At 37.0% G+C, this 6000-nt stretch overlaps 1 protein-coding gene across 2 annotated transcripts in view; it reads right to left on the bottom strand.

Moving 5' to 3' along the window:
- The window catches only part of MACC1 (metastasis associated in colon cancer 1), a 76112-nt gene that overhangs the window by 24305 nt on the left and 45807 nt on the right, over window positions 1–6000 (bottom strand). The window contains exon 2 of one of the 2 annotated variants that reach the window (XM_011944161.1): window positions 5455–5519. The exons of the other annotated variant lie outside the window; for it this stretch is intronic. The gene's annotated coding sequence lies outside the window, so the exon portion shown is untranslated. The remainder of the gene's footprint in view (window positions 1–5454; window positions 5520–6000) is intronic. 2 annotated transcript variants of the gene reach the window in all.

Below are 6000 nucleotides of genomic sequence, written 5' to 3' on the forward strand. Positions count from 1 at the left end.
TTCTGAAAGCCATTCTTAAAGCTCCTTCCCTAGCCAAATGGTTTCCCTAGCCACTCTCACTATCCCCCAACAAATCCTCCCTCTCACAATCTTTCTCTACACAACACATCCCTCACAGTACTATACTAAATCTAAACTTTTTTTCCATGAATCCAAGGAGAGGTGGTATAGGGGGGAAAAAAAAAAGTCCTTGGCTGGAAGGACAAAGATCTGCCTGGCCGGTGGCATTGCTTGTTTACACAGGTGCAAATCACACTAGCCACATTTAGCATTTCCCTATGTTTTCTTCCAATTAAATCGCATACTCAATGACAACTGCTGCCCAAAACAGGATTTTTTTTTTAACTTTGTCTAGAGAAACATGAGTCAGTCTTTGTTGGAATGAGTAAATGAGAATGGAGTACTCTAGTATTCACTTAATTTGGGACATGGTTTTTCAATACGCCTTTTAAAAACGCTTATGCTGATTTTGCATGATCCATTACTTTTTTCCTTAAAAAGCCAACAAAGTTTTGCCCTTATTTATTTTACTATTTAAACTAGGCCCTAAGCAACTAGAAACATTTACCAAATGTACAACTTAGCAAACAAAATGTCAGAAGATATTTTTGTGAGGGTAAGGGGTGGGGAGCAATGCAGCGTTTGGAATAAGTGACCAAGAAAACAATACCACTTAAAAGAATTATTTCTTTAAAATGTGCCCTTTGAATTGTTTATGGTAGTAACTACATAGTGAAAATTGCTAGTGTTAGCCAGGTGGCAGGATCAAAGTATTTTCCAATTAGTCCTTGAATACCTGAAACCCCGATGATTTCCATGAATTTGTACTGTATTTACCTCTTGATCTATGTGATAATAAAAACATGTCCTTGTAGGCTATAACTCTTATAGGTGACTGAAAATACTAAAATGTCAGGAGAGCAACTGTTGGACTAGTAGACTTTTCCTTCACCCCCCAAATGCCAAACCTGCTCAAGTAACATTGTATTACTTATAAATCCAACCAGTGTTTTATTTTTTTAAAAAAAGGCCCACAAAGGGATGATAATCAGCTGATGATACTCACCCGGTATGATTTTATTGGACATTACCATGCTGTGAGTGGGCTTACTGGATCTTACCCTAGGGCAACTTCTGATGGACTAGTGGCACTCTCTGATTGGTAATTTTTAATAATATACATACATACACAAGCACACTTTCTCCCAGTTATTAAATACTTTGAGTGTTGCATCTGATTTATTCTAACCAAATATTTAAAAGACCTGACACGGCAAATGTCAACAGTTACTTTTCCCCAAGGCAAAGAGTTTCAGAAGACTCTCCAGGAAAGGGAGCAGGCCCCCCAGTGCATTAAGCAGTATTATAAATCCATAATAATTTCTATGATACCTCCAACCCTGGGAACTCAAAATATTTCATCAATACATTATCTTGTTAATATCACCAGGTCAAGATGTCTATCACTTCTTGATATCTTATTATCCTTCCATCACTGGCAGAACTGAAGTTCAGGAAAATCATAATAATTTTGCAGCATAACATCATATTAGTGAGAATAAATCAGGGATATAAAAACAGTAGGTCAGAAACTGTTTGATGTGTAGCTTAGTGATGTAGTCAAGGAACATTCCCAGAAACCTAGGTCTGGAAGAGAAGGTATAAAGGACTCTCTGAACAAAAGGAATATCTTGGGCCTGTAAAAAAAAAAAAAAAAAAAAAAGAAAAAAGATAAAATATAATCAAAAGAACTATTAAAAAAAGATAAAATATAATCAAAAGAACTATTATTTATTATTTATTTGGAGCGTGCCACAATTCTGGTATCATGCATAGCTTTTCTTGTTCACTTGCAACAACTCTAGAAAGTTGGCTCTACCATCATCCTTATTTTTTTTTAATTTATTATTATTATTTTTTCAATGGAGATGGAGTCTCACTCTGTCACCCAGGCTGGAGTGCAGTGGTGTGATCTCAGCTCACTGCAACCTCTGCCTCCCGGGTTCAAGCAATTATCCTACCTCAGCCTCCCAAGTAACTGGGACTACAGGTGCACGCCACCACGCCCAGCTAATTTTTTGTATTTTAGTAGAGATGGGGTTTCACCATGTTGCCCAGGCTGGTCTCAAATGCCTGAGCTCAGGCAATCTGCCCACCTCGGCCTCCCAAAGTGCTAGGATTACAGGCATGAACCACTATGCCCGGCCTCCGTTATCCTCATTTTAAAGGTAGGGAAATAAAGGCTTAGGGACATTATATACCCAAGATTATAAAGCTACCAAGTAGCAAAGCCAGTCTTTGAACTTAAGGATACTAGATACTAGCAAACACATTTTTTAACTCTACACAATGCTTTCTACCTATGGGTTAAACCTTCTCTTCCGGAAGAAGTGAAATTTGAGACTATACCCTGGGCCTGTTGCTGGAGAGTAGTATCAAGCCTCAATATTGATCCCAGAAGATCTCCAAGTTCACAGCAGGACCTGCATCATGGGCATGTGACCTGTACAGTAAGACAGAGCTCCACTCTCGGATAGGCCCCATGCTTGGTGTAATGCTCTGCCACTGCCATCTTGAACTACCTAATATGTTTTGAACAAGAGGCCCCGTATTTTCATTTTTCACTGGTTCTGCAAATTATGCAGCTGGTCCTGGTTCACAGAGTTGGCAACCCTTACTCTTCAGACCCAGAGAAATGATTAAAATTACAAGGGGCCATGAAGAAAGGAGAAAAGCATTATTTTGGATGAAGAATGCTCATTTTACAGATGATGAAGGCAGGATGCAAAGAGGTTGATAGGTATTTGTCTTTTTTATTTGAATTCCCTACAGTATGTTCATTTTACGCACATACCCACAACACACATGCCCTTCCTTGGCTTAAAAATATTTTGAGAAATTTACAAATAGTCAAATAACACAATGAGTCAAATAACAATGAGTTTAAATAATGAGTAAGTGTCTATTATTCTTCAGTAAAAAAAAAAAAATTAAAAACAAAATAAGTGAATAAATAAGGGTGACATTTGCAGGAAGTTAGTAGGACAACTTCAAATAAAAGCAACTTCACAAACATCATGCTGTAAATTCCAGTATACCTACTAGCAACAGCCCACACATTTGGCTCTCCAGTTTCTGAAAGTGACCAAAATAAGGCAAACATGATTAGTTACAAGCTTCACAGTGATCATAGGATACAAAGAAGCCACTTAGCAGCAGCACCAGCAATACCCGGAATAAAGAGGGGTGAAGAGGAGCATGTAACTACTGGGGAAAACATCCTCAGCCCCGCCTTTTACAGTATGTTCAACAGTAAATCTGTTTCATGGAACTCTTTCTTAATGTGTGTTGATGTCATCTCACTCAAAGGCAATTCTGTCAAGCCAGGTGGAGAAGATTGGGCCCAGATAGGCAGCTATCTGCCTCCGTATTCTAAGACAAGCACACATGTCAGGTTACAATCCCAAAAGGACAGGACCTAGTCCAGTAAAGTCCACTATACTTGGTTCCTCTCAACAGAGTTTCCCTTTCCACTTTTCAAGCCAGAGCTGACTGAGACATTCTAGGCCTAAGATCCAGAGCAGCTTTTTCTCTTGAAGACCCAAACAATTCGCTAAGTTAAAGATGGGAGTCACGTTCTCTTGTTAAAATTGAGATGAGTAAATTTGAGATGAAAATTGAGATGAGTAGCTAAAATGTAGCCTGAGATCATTCTACCTCTGCATGCTGTGCCATGATATGGACTGCAGTTTTCCTCAGAAACAGTTTTGTTACTGCTCCCACACAAGAGCATACATTTCCAACTTTCAAGGACATAGAGCAAAGCTGTAGTACTTTCATTGTGAAAAACATTTAATGACTTCTTTTACCTAATCCCCACTGTTGCCATAAAATATTCCCAGTGATACGTCTCTCAAGTTTAACTTTAAGCAATAGATGTTTCAAGCAAACGCTAAGGAATAAATTAGCTACAAATCTTGTCCCTGGGATTGGACAAGTTTAATTATTTTAAGAGTAGTTGGATATGACTTTGTGTAATTATTGACCTACAGTCATTTTTCTTTCCTGTACCCTTCTATGCAAAAGACGTTTTCTGGGTTGTATTTTTCAAAAGATATAAAGATCAAACCCCAATTCAGAAGGGATGGACAAGACAGGGGTTTATAGTGTGGCTAATAAAGCTGTAAATGTAGGGTCCTCACGTGCATGGCCTTTTCTAGCGAACTGAGCCAAATTCTGTATTTGTTTTCTCTGCAAAGCTCTACTGCTTCCTAGAATGCTTGACAGTAAATCAGGAGACCTCACTGGTTGTCATCAACCAGGAATGTCTTTCCCTTCTTATATGTAAATGCATTTTTGTAAAGTAGAAACAATATAGGCTTTAGAGTTAGAATTCTCTGGTTACAGTCCTTCTAGTATAAACTTGGAAAAGTTACTAAACATTTCTGGAACTCTACTTATCATCTGTAAAAAACTAAACTATAATACATAATAATTAGTATTACTATTAACATATAATAACCCCATATACTGTTCATAAGGATCAAAGGAAATACTGTATAAAAAGTGGCACGAGAGGACCCCTTGCTTTTCCTAAAAAGTGGCACAAGAGGACCCCTGCTTTTCCTCTGGTCTCTCCCTCCTGATCATTCCAGTGCATATAGAAATAACTTTGCCAACTGGGCCCATTCCAGAATCTTCTCCTCTTAATCAGATGGTTTGATACTCCAGTCTCTAATAGCTTACAAGTTGTGTCTTGGGACCCTGTATCCTATTCTTCACTCTTCATAGAAAATTTTACCAGTGCCATGATTCCTGCCAAAAGAGTGACTGGACTCATCACAACAGAGGCACTGGAGTGCAATAAAAAGAACACTGTCTTTGAAAATAGACAGATATAACTTCAGACTAATGCTTAGAAATGAATTCACTGGTCTTAGCACCATTTTCTAATCTACAAAATGAGGGTAAAATATTGTCTTCAAAAAGTGGTTACAATGATACATGAAATATATCTCAATAAAGCTTTTTTAAAAAATTGCTGTAAATATTAAATTAAATAACATAAATCCCCAGTGAACATCAGTTGCTGCTTAAAATGATAATTCTTCTCTGTTTTTCACTTCTGTGCCAATTCTGTTGATCTTAGCCAATGTAATGAGTTGTTACTGACAAAGATATGTAAAGAATATTGGAAAAGAGGAAACAGAATAAACACTGTGAAAGTTTGTCATTTTAGCTTAATTATTAAACTTGACAATACTTTTCACCTCTCTGAAGGGGTAATGTAAAAATTACTGTATCATTTAAAATTAGATTTGTATTAGTACTTTTACAGTAAAATCAAGTATTTTTAGCCAACACTTGCTCAGTTGTTACTGTATGGAATTAATTGTAAGATTCCCAGCATTCTTTGCCAAGAGAAAAACACTCTGACATTTTGTGTATATCCACAGTTTTCCTTGGTTTGAACTTCAAACACTAATGTGACTCATTTGAATATCGTCTGACAAGGCTACCTACTTGAAAGAGAGTAAACATGAATCTTTGGTCACTGTTAAGTGAAAACAGAATGTTTACGCACCGACATTTGCTGTGAGAAAGAGCCTATGAATAAAATTTGGTAGAATGGGCAAGATTAAAGAGAGACTCATTACACCACGCCATCCAATTCTTAAAGCAGGAATTTCCCTTAAATTCTCAACAATTTATTACATCTAGTTTTTAATGTTTCAGGGAATCACAGCGTTTCTATTTGTTATTTTTGTAAACAGAACGGTGTGCAACAGTATGAACTCTTTGTCAAAGCACTGACTTGAAGAATACTAATGTGCATACATGTGTGCATCTATCTATTCAGAAATATAGAGAGCTAATAGAGAACGATGGATATTGATATATACATATATATGATTCAGCTGAACAAAAATATTTTTGTTATTATTAATGTTCCACTGCTTTCTGACTACTAGAAACTGGAAGATTCTTTTCTTTTCTTTT

The sequence above is a fragment of the Colobus angolensis genome, unplaced genomic scaffold (genome assembly GCF_000951035.1).
Source record: "Colobus angolensis palliatus isolate OR3802 unplaced genomic scaffold, Cang.pa_1.0 Scaffold229, whole genome shotgun sequence".
Classification (NCBI taxonomy): Eukaryota; Metazoa; Chordata; class Mammalia; order Primates; family Cercopithecidae; genus Colobus; species Colobus angolensis.